Raw genomic sequence first — 17454 nt, forward strand, 5'->3', positions numbered from 1 at the left:
GAAGGCGGCGCGGATTGGCTGCCCCCCCTCCCTTAGAAGAACACGCCTCCTCCAATCAGCGACGGCCAGGCGAAACCCGCCCGGACTCGCCCTTGACTTGGTTGGAGGAGTGTGGGGGAGCAGGGCGAGCTTTCGGGAAGATTGCCTCCTGCGGCCAGCTGTGCCCCTGTCCTGGGTTCGCACCGTGCCACCGCTGTTGCTCAAGCATGCTGATAACAGAAAGCTTGCGCTCTGATTGGCCGCCAGATTTCCTAGGGTCAGCCAGTTTGACAAACAAATCGCTCTAAAGTATGCTTGGTGCTGCAGCGAATGCTGTAAACAGTGACCTCAGGTGACTCAGTCTCAAATACTAAGGTAGCATCTCTATCCACAGAAGAAGGATGAGGTAGGTGCCTACCACCTCTCCCAGAAGGTTGCTTTGTAGAGTTTCTGGTAGCAAAAGAAAGAAGGGGTGAAGGGGAAGGGGAGCGAGGGCAAGAAGAGAGAAGAAAACTGCCATTGCTTGGAGTCTATTCTGAATCAAAACCATCCCAGAGGGCAGTGGCATAGCTCCTTAGGGTTTCGCAGAATGTGAAACCCCAGGGATCCAGCGGTTAGCAGCCAGATGCGTCCCAAGGGCTTTGTAGACATCTAAAACCAACCAAGCAAACCCACTGCAGCCAATATGATTCCAACTCACAGTGACCCTATAAGGCACAGGGTTCCAAGGCTGGAATCTTTAAGGAAGCGTCTTTCTCCCGCAGACTGGAGGGTGGATTTAAAGAACAGCCAACCCTTGCTGGTTAGCAGCCCAACGCTTAACCCCTCACACTACCAAGGCTGCTCCTATTTCCCGTGCCCTCAGCAAAGCAGATCTAACACAGGAACAGATAAACAAGAATTCGCTTGTGGGAATTTCCATTATTAGTGATATAAAAAGAAAGTTAATCAAGTGGGGAAAGAGTGACAGTCTTATTACCAGTACTAAACTCAACCTGAATGCTGGGTTTGAGCTCTTAAATATGGAGTTAGAGAATACTGTTTTCTTAATCTTCTGTTAGTGGTGTCTTTTGATCTCCTCTAGGCCAGATCCTCTCTTGTTTTTCTCTCTCCTTTGTATTAGATGTCCATATTCAATCATTTTTTTATCTAAAGCGGGCAGTTTCATATGCCAATCATAATGGACAAATCTGTGTATTTCTGGACTTCTAATTTAACTGTGTCTACACACTAGCAATTATGTACCCTATACTTTCCTTCCAAAGTGTGATCCAAATATAGTGAGTCTTCTTTGTTTGTTTTATGATCCATTCTAGCGTTTTCTGTGAAGGTGAACGGTGATTTGCTAATTACATGTGCATTTTATTCTAATACCTTTGTCAAGCTTTTTGTTAGGTTTTCATCATACACATTCGCATTCACCTCTTCAATAAGTAACCATCATTTGTTAGTTTTCTCTTACTACATTTCTAAAATTTTTTTCATGCTACAATAATCAATTCTATTTTCTAAGGGCTCATACTGTAAACATGAAGTAAGGCATGTGCTTTTATCTTGGGGGCCCAAATGAACATATTTAGGAAGAGGAAAACAAACTGTGGTCCATGTTCAAGGATAATAACTAAAGGCACGTGTCAATGTCATCGTAGTTTTTCGTTTCTATGGCACAGAGCTCAGGCATCACAGGTCTTTCGGGTCCTTCTACGTGTCCCACCGAGCGTCTGCACTCTTCTTGAGTTGAGCCAGCTCACCAGCCATCAGTGTCTGGGTGATAACTCTGGTGAAGCCCTGAGCGTTCTGAATACCTGGGAGGCTCGGGGAGACTTCCTTCTCGATGCCACTTACCCCTTCACCACCGTGGACACGGAATGAATCCTGGAGAGATTTTTGAGCATTGGTTCGATAAAATCAGCTACACTTAATCCAATAGCTCAGTTGGGGTATCCCTTTGGCTTGGTGACTTAGCAAGCACTTTCGACCACGATTTTATGCACTTCCTTCCAGTTTTGTCTGTCCCCCTCTCAGGATTCAGTTCCTGGAGAGACACCCTGGCCACACTCACACCACTCCACGTGGCCACTCCCGAGTTGCCAAGTTCTCCCAAAATCCATCCAAAGGGATGAATACCAAGTTTTTCAGACACAAGATATTAAAATCTAGCAGAATCCAGGCAACAGCCTCTTCCAATCACATGGTGCTTGGGCGATCCATTCAGTGTCCAGGTAATGTATGTAAGGCTATCCACTGGGTGGAAACCACAATGAGGACGCAGTCAGGACTGTACTTGGCAATCTGGGGAATAGTGAATTTGAAGACATTAACATGCCTGTGCATCAGACTGAGATGATCCCCCCACCCCCGCTGACAAACTCCTGCAGTTACCACCACAGTCTGAGAACTGGCCACCACAGTCATCTCTAGCTGCTACGATTCTAGGTGTCTGAAAAATAAGCTCCCATGCTGCAGATCCATCATTTGTCCTTTGAGTTTATCTCCCAAAGCATCTACAAAAACAAGTTTATCATCTAGAGACTTTCCCAGAATGCTCATGGCACATGCCATACCAACTTGTCCAATACCAACTATCAACTACAGTGATTTGATTGTTTGGAACCATTGCCTCTTCTTCTGCCATGGATGCAGCCAGCTTTTCCTTAGGGTAGCCATCCTGAACACGCAGCGACATGGAGGTTCAGAGTCAGCTGCATGAAGAAAGAGAAAATTTAAACAAGTTTTCAGCTATGATCTTCAACATGCCTGCTTGTCTTGTCCTCTACAATAGTAGCCATTGAAAGGAAATAGAAGAAAGAAGTAGGAGGCAAAAGCTATTTATAGAGGTATAGCTATAGACATGTATATATGTAAATATATTAATTTATAATGAAAGGTATAGAGGCCAATGTATATATATTTATATGTTAAATTATTAAGATAGCAGACAGCAGATAGACTTTGGGCCTCTACTCAAGGCCTCCCTAAATACAAGAACACTTTGTTCTAATAACCTGGCACTTTTTCTTACTCACCTTCTCGACACGTTCCATCACTGAAGACAAAATGGGCGCATAAGCAAATGTGGTGAAGAAAGTGGATGATGACCAGTGATCAAAAGATATAGGGTCTGGGGTCTTAAAGGCTTGAAGTTAAGCAAACAGCCATCCAGCAGGGAAGCAAATAAGACCACATGGAAGAAGCACACCAGCCTGTGTGATCATGAGGTGTTGACGGGATCAGGTATCAGGTATCAAAAGATCCAAAACAAACAATTATATCGACGTGAAAGAGCGGGTTGGAGTGGAGACCCAAAGGCCATCTGTAGACAATGGGATATCCCCCCCACAGAAGGGTTGCAAGAAAGGGGTGATTCAACCAGGTTGCAGTAAGGAACCAATGAAACACACATCATTCCTCTAGTTCCTGAATGCTTCCTCACCCTCTCCCACCACTACCATGATCCAGTTTTACCTTACCAACACAGCTAGACCAGAGTACACACATTGGTACAGGAAAGAGCTTTAGGCACATGCAATTCAGAACAGATAAAACCCTCAGGAACAGTGGTGGGAGTAGCAATATCATGAGGGTAGGGGGCTGGGAGTGGGGAGGAAGGGGGAACTCATCACAAGGTTGGATATATAGCCCACCCCCTAGGGAGATGAATAACAGAAATGTGAGTGAAGGGAGACAATGGGCGGTGTAAGGCACGGAATAACAACAGTGGCATATAATTGATCAAGGATTCATGAGGGTGGAAGGGTGGAGGATGGAGGGGAAAAAGAGGAGCTGATACCAAGGGCTCAAGTAAAAAGAACATGTTTTGGAAATGTTGATGGCAGCATATGAGTGATGGGTTGTCAGCTTTGGAAGAGCCCCCCCCTCAATAAAATGATATTAAAAATAAAATGGTAGCCATTGACACCTTTCATTAATAGCACCTTAAATCCCCCAATGCTTTTAAAAGAAATGGATCCTACCTGGAAGTGCTGACTACTAGTCTATGTTAAGACATATGGAAGACATGTCAACTACCTGGAAGAGAACTATATTTATACCCATTCCAAAACCAAATGATCAAATGGGGTGTGGAAACTGACAATCTCATTGATAGTGCTTGCTAGCAACATTTGGCTAAAGCTAATTTAAAAGTGATTGCAGCCACACATCAACTGGGAGCATCGAGCTAGATTCAGAAGGGGATGTGAGATCAAGGGCCATCCTTGCTGGTGGCAGCTGCATCTTGGCTGAATACAGAGAAACGAAAAAGAGGTTTTCTTGTGTTTCATTCTTAATGATGATATTTCAGTGGGTAGAACGTAATAAATGATGGCTAATATTATGGAGAATGGGAATTCCAGAACACTTGACGGTGTTCCTGTGGGTCAGTTGGACAGTGTCCTGTAGGCTCACTGGGAGTGGGCACTGACTTGAAGATGCTGGGTTTGGTTTGGGAACCTAAACCTGGACCAAGAAGCAGTCGTTTGAACAGAACCAGTAGATACTGAGTGGTTTAAAACTGGAAAACTGGAAAAGATTTGTGGCAGCATCGAATATTTTACCTTACTTATTAAATCTGTATGCTGATAAATAATCTGAGAAACTAGGCTACATGAAGATCAGAGTGTCAGGATTAAAGGAAGATTCATTCATAACTTGTGAGCGGCAAGTGACATAACTTTAGTTGCTGAAAATTAAGGTACCTTGAAACATTTACTGATGAAGATCTAACAGTGTATCACCTTCACTATGAATTATACCCAAATTAAAAAAAAAATTAAAATCCTCACAACAGGATCAAAAAGTATCATTATGATAAATGATGAAGAAATTGAAGTTGTTAAGAATTTGATTCTACGTAGATCTACTTGGATCACTAATGCCTAAAGAAATAGCAGTTTATCAAAGAAAAAGAAAAACAATAGAAGGAGAAGAAACAGCAGCCCAGACATCTAAAGATATATTGCATTGGGAAAATCTACAAAAGACCACTTTCACATTGTAAAAAGCAAAAATGTCACTCTGATAACTACGGTGTGCCAGATCTAAGCCATCGCATTTTCAGTGACCTTCTATCCATGCCAGAGCTAGACGGGAGAAGGAAGATGAAAGAATTGACACATTTAAATGATAGTCTTGGCGAAGACTAGGGACTGAAATACGGACTGCCAGAAGAACAGACAAACGTGTCTTGGAAGATGTACCTTCCGAATGCTCTGCAGATGGGATGAGACTTCCTCCCCTGTACTTCGGGCATGTCATCAGGAGGGACCAGTTCCTGGAGGGGGACCTCATGCTTGCTAAAGTGGAGGGGCAGCGGAACGGAGGAGAACCTTCCGCCGGAGGTATTGACACAGTGGCTGCAACTATGGGCTTAACTACACAGCGGTGCTGATGGCGCAGGGCCGGGCAGCATTTCCCTCTGTTGTACATAGGGTTACAATGTCTTGGAATCAACTTGATGACTCCTAACAGTAGCAGAAAAGGATATGTTTGGTAAGAAAGAAGGCTATTAAAATCTAGAGGAAACTCTTCATGAGATGGCTTGATCCATGACTGCATGAATGAGCTCAAATTTATCCAAGGTTGTGAGGATGGCAACGGACAGATTATATTTCATTCTGTTATACACAAGACCACCCGAGTCTGAGCCAACTCAATGGCAGCAAGAAGCAAGCAAACAAAAGCCACCTCTTGTACAATACGGGACGGACTTGCACTTACGTTTCCCCAAAGTTGCCCATATCTTCATTCAGTTAACAGCGTTCTCCTCACCAAGATGCTATCTTAAATATGAAGCCACTCAGCTTACCTGGTACATTTTAGGGATGAATTTTCCCAAATGACGTTCGCAGCTTTCTTGCCTGATAGAGGACCACCTTGTGCCCCAGCCTTCTCATTTTCCATAGGTATGTAAAACGATAGCAGGTCCTTGGGAATGTGCAAGAGGCTCCCCTTGTCCCCTGCCCCCGTTAAGACCATTAAAAGTATGGGTTGAACAGCTACTAAATACTAAATTAAAAAGTTTGGCCCAAACCCACCGACCTAATAACACACACCGATTGCGGTAGGAAAGATAGAGATGACTGAAAGAAGTACGCTGGCGAATATTTTTGAAATCACGGAATGAAAGGCCTGGTGATAATTTCAGACCATTCACTCGGCTGTTAAAGCCCTTTTTCACGCTGCACGGTTTTGGCCCGTATTGTTGGTAACAATATACCCACATTATTTAAATGCTTATTGTATTGCTGTCAAGAGTGGCGTTAAATTACTCCATTAGCAATTGCCTGGCAGGCAACTGCCACACCCTTCACCCTGCGCACTCAATGAACAGTAACAGACAAGGGCGTCTGACTTAAAATGGGGTTGCAAAGGATAAGGGAAAATAGGACCTAGAAATGTCATGCATGCTGTCTTCTTGCCCAGCTCCATTAGCCAACTTTGTTCTCCTGAGGTTTCTCCCCATTAGTCACTTTTCTTTTCCTCAAGTTTATGTCGTTTAAGTTTGTTTTTTGCTTTTGTCCCATGTCTACAGTTTTATGTACTTTATGTCCTTGGTGAGCCTTGGTGCGCCTCCTGTGAACTTGGGATAGGAATGGTATCTCTCTGGTGGCCACTGCATCACAGAGCTGCAGAAGCTTGCCTGGCACGATGATGCTGGACAGGTTTCAAAGGAGCTTGCAGGCGAAGATGGGTTAGGAAGAAAGATGTGGCAAACCACTTCCGAAAAGCAGTGAAAACTGTGGATCTCCACAGACCTGTCTACAACTAGTCACGGGACTGGACAGCCTTTGTGCCACCATGAGGTCACCATAAGGCAAGATCACTCACAGGCCAACAACAGTTGCAGCAAGAGAAAGGACTGAAGGAAAGAGGGCAATGCCTAGCCTTTAATCAACATTTCCTAAATCTAAGCTGCATCCACAACAATTTTCACTGGGGTTACTTTAAACTCTGAAAGTTGGCACGATGGTTATTTCCTTTCCAATGTTTCCAAGATGAGGTTGTGAGATCAGCCAGGACACCAATTCGCTTACTACGTTCAGCCATTATGCCCTGAGTAACCAGTCGGTACACTTGGCCATGTTCCATTTTAGCCACCTTCTGCCTCTCCAGTGGCTTGTCCACATCATGATACATTTGGGGAGGTGCCAGAGGAAGGGGAGGCACTGAAAAATCTATCATGCAATCTCCAGCTTCATTTCTATTACCAAGACCATATTTTCCAACTTTTATCCTTCCTCTTTGATTCCTAGTTTTGAATTCAATACACCAGTAATTATCAATGCATCTTGATTGCATGTTTGACCAATTGCAGACTGAAGAAGTTAGTAGATTTCTTCCTCAGCAGCATTAATGGTTGGTGAATAAACTTGAATAATATGTGTAGTAACTGGATTTCCTTGTATAAATATTATCCTATCACAGAAGGCTTTGTACTTCAAGATCTATCCTGAAATGTTCTCTTTGATGATAAACGTGGTGCCATTCCTCTTAAATTTGTCTTTCCAGGCATAGTAGACATTGTGATCATCCGACTCAGAACAGCCAATCCCAGTCTACTGCAGATCACTCATGCTTAGGATATCAATTCTGATGTGTTTCATTTTTGATGATTTGAGTTTTCTAGTTTCATTCCACATTCTCATTATTACCATATGTTGACAGTTGCACATGATCCAAGAACTGATGGTTCTGCCGGAAGAAGCAACGAGAAGAATAAGAATTCCAGAACACTTCATGGTGCTCATGCACAACTTGAACATGGGTCAAGAAGCAGAACAAGGGAACACTGTATGGTTTCAAATAAGGAATGGTGTGTGTCCTGGTTGTGTCAGTGTGCTGTAATCAGAGTAGCTGGACTGCATGAAGAACACAGTATCAGGACTGGAAGGAAACTTATTAACAACCTTTAATGTGCTGGTAACACAACTTTGCTTGCTAAAAATGAGGAGAACGTGAAGCACTTGCTGATGAAAATCAAGGATTATAGCCTTCAGTAGGGTTTGCAGCTCAATGTAAAAAAACCCAAAATCCCCAAAGCTGACCATGAAAAATGGATAAATGATTACAGTTTTCAAAGAGTTTGTCTTGCTGGGATCCACATCAGTGCTCATGGAAACAGCAATCAAGAGATGAAACTATGCATTGTAATGAGTACGTCTGCTGCACAAGATCTCGTTAATGTGCTGAAGAGCAAAGATGTTGGGTGCACCTGCCCCAAGCCATGGTATTTTCAATGACCTCATATGTATGTGAAAGTTGGGCATTGAATAGGGGGGAAAGGAGAAATATGAAGTAAGGTGCTAGCAAAGAATGGTGAAAGCACAGAATTCCAAAGAGCGAACCGATCACTCTTGCCAGAAGTACTGCCAGAATGCTTCTTGGGAGCGAGGCTGTCAAGACTTCACCTCACCAGGGAGATGTCTCATTCTGTTTCTTTGAGGCTAAAATTGGTTTTGGCTTTTGTATCTCACCCACTGCCACTGAGTCTATTCTGACTCTTACTAACCCCATAGGACAGAGTAAAACTGCCACTCTGGGTTTTAGAGACTATCAATCTTTACAGGAACAGAAAGCCTCAACTTTCTTCTGGAAAGTCACTGGTAGAGTCGAACTGCTGACCTCAGAGTTAGCAGCCTAACCTGTAACCCACTAAGCCACCAGGGATCCTTTGGTTTTGTTTCTATGCCCTTACTTATGTTGTGGAATTTCTGCCCATTCTTATTTTAAAAGTTTGTCAAGGATGGGTGTTGGATTTTGTCCAACTCCTTCTTTGTATCTAACGATATGATTATGTGGTTCTTTTCCTTCATTTTATTTGTCTGGTGGATCATGGATTGTTTTTCTAATGTTGAGCCATCCTTGCATGCCTGATATAAATCTCACCTAGTCATGATATATTATGACCAGGATATTATTGACGTGCTATTGGATTCTAATGGCTAGAATTTTGGCATCTATTTCAGTGTTATGTTCCTTCCATAAAACTAATTCTAGAGTACTACACCCTTTATGACATTTTGGGTCAGTTTGAGTAGAATTGGTGTCAACTCTTTATTGCACACCTGGTAAAAATTTTGCTGTTGTTATTGTTGGGAGTCTTTAATGACCTGTTCAATTTCTTCTTTTATTATGGATCTGTTGAAATTTTTACCTCCATTTGCATGCCTTTGGGCAGGTCATGTGTTTCTAAAAATGTGTCCATTTCTTGTAGGTTTTCAAATTTGTTGGTACCAGCATATTTCTTTATATATATAATTATATTATATATGTTACACATAATTCACAAAAAAATCTTCCACACAATAAGGTGATAAAGGCTAGTAGAACCAGAGAATGGATGACAATTAGAGGTGATTTTAATTCCTGTCCAACAGAATCATTAAGTGGGGTTAGTCTACACTTCCAATTCATTCTGGATTATTCAGGCTATCCCTCAATCTCTTTTTCTTCTGTTTAGCAACTTTCAAATTTTTTTTCTTTGCTTTCTTACCACTTGCTAATATCCGTCTTCTTAGAACTCTAAATTAATTGGGATCACAATAGAAATTCACTAGAAAAGGTTGTTTCAGAGTTCCCAAACCTACTGAGTTACGTTTACTTCATTCCCTCCTCTACCCTTCTCCTTGAATCCCCTCTTTGGTACCTTCAGTTCCCTCCCTCTACCTTCAAACCCAACGCACAGATTTCAATTTAGCAAAGCATTTGGTTACATCCTCACATGAGACAATTCTTAGATAGTTATTAATATGCAACAGTACAAATTTCATTCTTCCAGAAATGTTAACTGGGTCTTCAAATTTAATTTTTTTATTAATCATTTTACTGGGGGGGGGGCTCTTACAAATCTTATAACAGTCCATCATTCAATTGTATTAAGCACACTTGTACATGTTGCCATCAACATTTCCAAAACCTTTTCTTTCTACTTGAGCCCTTGGTATTAGCTCCTCTTTTTTCCCCTCCCTCCTATCTTCATGAATCCTTGATCAATGATATACTTTTGTGATTTTGTGTCTTACACTGTCCGTTGTCTCCCTTCACCCACATTTCTGTTATTTGTGGCCCGGCGGGGCGGGGAGGGCTATATCTGCAACCTTGTGATGGGTTCCCCTTTTCTCTCGCTCCCCACCCCTGCCCCCACCACCCCCCTACCCTCATGATATCACTGCTCACACTACTGTTCCTGAGGGTTTTATCTGTCCTGAATTCCATATGTTGAGCTCTCTTATCTGTACCAATGTGTGTACTCCAGCCTAGCAGTATTTTTAAGGTAAAACTGGGTCATGATAGTGAGGGGAGGCAACATTCAGGAACTAGAGGAATGATGTGTCCAAAGATAGTGGGACAGGAGGACGGTGAAAGGAAATAGTGTTTCATCAGTGCTATACTGCACCCTGGTTGAATCATCCCTTCCTCATAACCCTTCTGTGTGGGGATGTCCAATTGTCTACAGATGGGCTTTGGGTCTCCACTCCAACCCCTCCTCTTTCACGTCCATATAATTATTTGTTCTGGATCTTTTGATACCTCATACCTGATCCCATCAACACATCATGATCACACAGGCCAGTGTGCTTCTTCCATGTGGGCTTATTTGCTTCCCTGATAAATGGCTGCTTGTTTAATTTCAAGCCTTTAAGACCCCAGATGCTATATCTTTTGATAGCTGGGCACCATCCACTTTCTTCACCACATTTGCTTATGCACCCGCTTTGTCTTCATTGATCATGTCGGGAAGATGAGTGTCAAAGAGTGCCATTGTTAGAACAAAGTGTTCTTGTGTTTAGCGAGGCCCAAAATCTGTCCGCTATCTTAATACTTAACACATAAATATATGCTCATTGACCTCTATCCCTTTCATTATAAATTAATACATTTACATATATACCGTACATGCCTATAGCTATGCCTCTATAAATAGCCTTTGCCTTCTTTCCTCTATTTCCTTTCACCTTCCTCCCGTCCTACTATCATCACCACCTTCCAGTCAGCTCTCAGTAATTCCTCTTGGATATACTGCACTTGATCAAACTCCACCAGGCTTTATACCCCCTCCTCGACATCAAAATTTTTTCCCCCCAGCATCAATTTAGATCTCTTATTGTTCCCTTATCCCTGAGTTTGTTGGCTCTCTGCTCCCCTGCCCCATCCCCTCCTCTCCCATGTCCCCCCCTGGGACCACCAGTCCCGTTTTTTTCTCCTGGGGACTGTTTGTCCTAACTATCTTACATAGATAAACATAGGGAGAAAAAAAGATGGATAGATAGTCCCAGGTCTGTCTGCTGAGCCTTCTGAGTGTTTTCCAATCGGGTCTGATGAGGTGCCAAGCCCTGTCCCCTGAGGCAGAAGTCTACTTTCAGGATTCCTCGGGGACTTTGTTATTTTCCCTCTTGCTGCCCTGTTGCACTCCCGTTGTGTTTCACACCTCTGTGCATGGGGCAGACTTGGCGCATGTCCACACCGCATCCCCAGGGCTGTCCCCCATCGCGCTATGGGTCAGTGAGGGAATGTGGTTCTCTCCAATCCTCTCTGTGCACTGGCTGCTCAGAGCAAGGGGGTCATCCCCAGGGCGTGGTGGGCCAGGATGAGAGCCACTCGGTTACTATCCTCTTTTCCACTTGGTTGTGTTGTGATGTTGCCCATTTCACTTCTTATTCTTGTTATTTTTATCTTCTTGTTGACCTCTGCTAAATTTGCCAGTGTGCATGTCCTGTCATATTAATCCTTTCCAATAACTAACTTCTAGCTTTATTGTAATGCTTTTATACTTTATGAATGTTTTTATTCACAATAGTCACACATTTCTGTGAGTTATATGTATAAAATACTTTCAATGTCACACTTCCATAAATCACTTTCTGCTTTCATTTAAGTTTACATTGCAGTACAAATATGCACAACAAAATCTTCACTGATTCAGCAGTTTCCAGACCCAGCGACATCGATCACATTCTTCAGATTGCACAACTTTTGTCAACCTCCTTTTCCAAATGATTTCACCACCAGTCACTTAAACTCAGTGTCCTTCACACAAAAACTCCTCTCTTTCTTTTCCTTCCCACTCTGGTAATTTCTTATAATCTTTGGTTTCTGTATATTTGCCTATTTCGTCTAAGTAAGAACAGACAGTATTTGTCCTTTTTGGCCGACTTATCTGGTTTTGCTAGGTGGCTTCCATGTCGTGGCATGTGTCCATAACTGCTCTGCTGTTCAGCACCCTAACAAGGTCTAGTAGAGCAGACTCACTCTAGGCAACTCTTCTTTTGGTCTCTTGACTACTACTTCCACGAGCATTGACTGTGGAGCCAAGCAAGACAAACTCTCTGACACCCTTTTCTCCAGGTATCATGATGTCATCTATTGGTCCAGTTGGGAGGATTTGGGTCTCCTTTATATCAAGTTGTAATCCACACTGCAGGCTGTTATCCTTGATCTGCACCATCATTTGTCTTCGGTTCACTTGTCACCACCACCTGTCAGTTTGCTGTGCTCTAGTGGCTTGTATGTTGCTGTGATGCTGGAAGCTATGTCACCAGCAGGGTCACCCAAAATGAACGGGTTTCAGCAGAGCTTCCAGACTAGGTGGAGCCGAAGAAGAACTTGGCTGACCACTTCGAAGGAAGTAGCTGACAATCTTACGCATGTGAGCTACAGACTGGAAGCAGAATATTGTCCAGAATGGTGGCAGACGATGGGCCCCTCGGGTCTGAAGGCACTTGACATAAAAAGTGACTGCCAAGGAGCTGCTTTCTCAAAGTCAGGTCGACTAGGGTGACGTGATTGGGGTAAAGCCTTCGGGACCTTCCTTTGTTGCTGGGGCACAACTCAAAATGAGAGGAAACAACTGCAAACATCTACTACTTGGGACTTGCAACGAGAAAAGGGAGCTATTGATAAATGGAGTCTAATTTTGACTGTGGGGGAGGAATAAAGGCCTTTTAGCAGGGCTTCTTAAACGTTTCCCCGGGTGACCCCTTTTCACCTGAGAAATTTGTAACCTGGGCAATCTTTGCCAGGAATACCTTGCAATCATTAAGCATTTGATTTTGAATTAATTTTTGATCGTGGTGCATTCAGAAATGTTTTCCTGTTGCCACATTTCTTGTGGCCCTCTCCCCAAAACATTCAGTTACACAACCCTACACGGGATGCCGATGCCCAGTTTCAGGAGCTTTGTTGTCTAGGATGAGCGATCGGCTTGTAAGAGAGCACTGGGGTAAGATGTGGAGGTGTGGAAAGCACTTTCAGTACAGCAATGTGCTCAAAGGGACCGAACAGATTGGGGAGGCAAGGTCAGGATGCCAAGCCGGGGACTGGTGGGCATGTGGATTGAAAGTCAGGGAGTGTTTGAAATGCTCAGTCTTCTAAAAGTTGTTATCTCAATAAACGGGAGGGGCAGAGACTGGAAGCAATACTGCAAATGAGTTTAAAAGTAGGCAAATTGAGATGAGCAAATTAATTAATCTTTTGAGAGGTTTGACAAGGGAGGAAAGAAGCAATGTTGTGGAAGTTTAAGACAGCATCTTTTGAAATTATTAGTCATTTTATTGGGGGGCTCGTACAAATCTTATGACAATCCATCAAGAGAGTATCTTTTTCAACGAGAGCATCTATCTAAAATGAAACCGATGTCCACATCCCAGGATCCCAGGTGCTACAATGCTGAAGTGCTTGGCTGCTAGTCAAAAGGTGTGTGGTTTGAAACTAACCAGCAGGTCCCTGACATCGACTTGGAGATCTGCTTCTGGAACCACTGCCATCGAGTCAGTTCCGACACGAAACCATGCCATGCACCACGGAATGAGACTGCACCCATTCCTGCGCCACCCTCACCATTGTTTCATGTGTAAGCTCCTTGTGCAGCTACTGTGTCAACTCATCTTGCCTAGGGTTCTCCTCTTTCGCTGCCCCCCCACTTCACCAAGCAGAATGTCCTTCTGGAGAGACTGGTCTCTCCTGACAACATGTCCAAAGTACCTGAGATGAGGTCTCACCATCCTTGCCTCCAAGGAGCCATCTGGCTGTCCTTTATCTTGTAAAGATTACAGCCTATAAAACGCGTGGGTGAGTTCCACTCTCTCACAGAGGATTGCTAGAGTCAAAAGTTGACTCAACACTACTTCACAAAACCCTGGTCCCACCTGTAAGTTGAGGTAAAGGAGTCATTGGCGAGGGAAGGATTACGAAGGTAACAGGAATTCATTGGTGGGATAAGGTTCTGGAATATTCAGGATCATAGAGTACAAAGAAAAGCCAGAAGAGTTCTTTTTGTAAAGGAAGAGGGACACTTTGGTCTGAGATGGACAAGAAGAAAGATAGGGGAAACCACTGAGACATGTATAGATTAAGGAGAGGGACATTCAGAGCAAAAGGCCATCATAACCTTACAGATACAGGAGATGTGATAATTGTCTTGTCAGAATATGGAAGGCAGATGAAAATTTGGAACCCTACGAGATTCAACTCAGGATCCTTGCATTAATTAAACTCCAATTCTATTGTAATGCCAGTGTTGACACATTTATCTTTTCACTTCATGATTTTTATAACTCTTGTCGTCTGGTCACAAAAATTTAGCACTCAGGGATAGACACACTTTTATCATTGGATAACTATTTTGTGTATTAATCAATAGTGTTGCCTGGTGGTCATTTCTCCCCAACTACCTTTGTATTGCCTAATGCGCCTTGCAAATCCCAGATACCTTGTGGTAACTCTTGATGACAATTGGCTAAGCCTGCAGCTCTTCCCTCAGGGAGAGTTCCCTTTCACCTCCCAGAAGACAGGTGGCGATATCTGGAGACATGTTTTGGTTGTCTAGGCCTAGGCTCATGACCCACCCTGGAGGGCTTAATTCAGCCAATGGGGGTCGACCAATACCATCAACCACGCCTCCCCAGCCACAGGCTTTCAATACCTTGGTGGCAGGATGCTGGCCCCTTAGGACCTTCTGCCCTTGGACCATTCTCCTGCACCTACTCAGCTGTGCGGAGGTCTCTCTGACTTCAGGTCACCCTGTGTGGGTGCAGTCCCACAAGGCTGCCTGTGCTCAGTGGTGAGCCCCAGCGTGGCTCATGCACAGTTTGGCATGCTTCCCTGAAATAATGTGTGCTCTTTTGAGACTGTAAAACCTGCAACTTCTTCCATCCTTTATAAAAAAGCCCACTTGGATGACCTACCAGGTATTCTTTCTTGTGCAAAGCCAAGAACTGAAGCACTACCCAGCCGAGAAACCCAACGCACTTCATCTGTACGGTTTCAGAGGTCTGGGAAACAACCTTCGGGAATTTGTTTGAATCACTAAGGAGGTTTTCTCTTGTAAACAGAAAGCCATGTCTTAACAGAGCCGAAGAACCTAGAATTAAATTTGGAATTAAGGAAGAGAAGTTATATATGAGCAAACCACATCCTAACAGAGTAAGATTATAGAGCTCACAGTTAGTTACCTGACTTTCAGCCCTAATTTTAGTCTCTCACTGAAATCATCTTTCCCTGAATCTAATTTAAAACAAAAAGATATGACAACCAATGGTGGCGTCCTTGTTCAATCTTTATGCTGAGCAAAATCAGAGAAGCTGGCTTATTTTTTATTTATTGAGAAGCTGGCTTATATGAAGAGGAATGTGGCATCAGGACTGGAGGTAGGCTTCTTAAGGACCTGTGATGTAGAGTTGACACGACCTTGCCTATTGAAAGTGAGGACTTGCAGCACTTGCTGATGCAGACCAAGGACTGCAGCCTTCAGCACAATGTATGACTCAATGGAAAGATCAGAACCCTCACAACTGGACCAATGGGTAACAGCACAAGGAATTGAGGAAAGAGTGAAGGAAGTTACCAAGGATTTTATCTTGCTTGGGTCTACAATTAATGCTCAGCAGCAGTCAAGATAGCAAGAGTTGTATTAGGTAAAATCAGCTGCACATGACCTCAGTAGTGTATTGTAAAGCAAGGAGGTTTCTTTAAGGACTAAGGTGTGCCTGACCCAGCTCAAAGTGTTTTCAATGGCCTCATATGCATGTGACATTGGACAATGAATCAGGAAGAATTGATGCATTTCAATTGTGGTGCTGGAGAAGAATGTTGAAAGTACCACGGACTGCTGACAGGACAAACCAACTGTCATGGAAGAAGTACATCCAGAATGTTCCTTAGGGGCAAGGATGGTCACCCATGGTCTTACATACGTTGGATCTACTGTGAGGATACCTGTTCCTGGAGGACGTCATGCTTGGCAAAGCGGAGGGGCAGTGAGAAAGAGGAAGGCCCTCCACAAGATGGACTGACACCGTGGTTGCCAAGCAATGGGCTCAGGCATAGGACTCATCGAAAGGATGGTGGACTGCAGTGCTTCGCTCTGTTGTGCATGGGGGCACTGCGGGTTGTAACCTATCGCCGTATAGGGCTGCCATGAGTCAGACTCAACTTGATGGCAGTAACTTTGGCTTTCTTGGTTTAGAAGTTTGTAACGTGGGACCACAAATGAGCTTCAGGGGTCCTTTGGCCGCCCACTAATTGTATTACATACTCTGTGTAGGTGTGAACTTTTCTGGGACTTGTGGGAAGGTCTGTGACTTTATCATCTCAAAAAAAGATAATTGAATATGCTAGATTAGCATCTCAACCAAAGGTCCAAAATCATGACCTCGGTGCAAAGGGCATGGCACCCTAGATTGAACTGAAACATAAGTCCATTCGTTAATTCCAGTAACCCTGCCAAGCAAGCGCTGTTTGCAAAATAGGTTCCTATTTTTAAGTTCTCCTCAGGGACTGTACGCGTCATTTGGATTTGTTCTCTGGTGCTCTGGGCAATTGTACTTTATATAGTTAACGCAGGAGACTTGCTCCCATGTCTCTTGGGATGTCTGTTGCACAGCAAAACAGCCTTTGTCTGATTCTGAATCTAACTCTTGCTGATAGAGTAAATCTCAAAACCCTGGAAGGTGCTACCCCAATCTTGGTGTTCCCCCCCATTACAGAGACAGGTCATTCCTATCTGGGGGCTAGCTTAGTTAGGGGGGGAATACAATGACTTTGTCTAGACCTGCACATCCTTGTGCTCATTTGTCCTTCAGCCCCTGAATGACCAGGCCATTGGCCTTGGCAGGCTCCCTGAGAAGAAGGGAGGGGCAGACATGGAGAGTATAATGGGGCTCTTGGCTCATTCACCACATCAAGTATAGGGTCTTATGAATTAAATTCTCTCCCTCCCCAGAGTTGTCCTGAAATCCCAGCACTTGTGATGGCGAACCTGTTGGAAATAAGGTCTTCAAAGGTGTTACAAGTTGACATGAGGCCGCACTGGAGGATGGGGATTCCTAATCCACTATGAGGGGTGTCCTTATAAAAGTGACACAGATCCACATATGGGTGGCACAGAGACCATCCTTTGAGGATGGAAGCCGAGATTAGAGTTATGCTGCCACAAGCCAAAGAACACCTGCGGCTATCAGATGCTAAGAGACACAAAAG

The 17454-nt window shown here is 43.7% G+C and overlaps 1 pseudogene; it reads right to left on the minus strand.

The window, feature by feature from the left end:
• Nucleotides 1-1680: 1680 nt before the first annotated feature.
• On the minus strand, nt 1681-7026 carry LOC101641201 (annotated as a pseudogene).
• Between the last annotated feature and the right edge of the window lie 10428 nt (nt 7027-17454).

This window comes from Echinops telfairi, unplaced genomic scaffold (assembly GCF_000313985.2).
Source record: "Echinops telfairi isolate 266 unplaced genomic scaffold, ASM31398v2 ScPeMD7_7468;HRSCAF=8506_0, whole genome shotgun sequence".
In the NCBI taxonomy this organism is placed as follows: domain Eukaryota; kingdom Metazoa; phylum Chordata; class Mammalia; order Afrosoricida; family Tenrecidae; genus Echinops; species Echinops telfairi.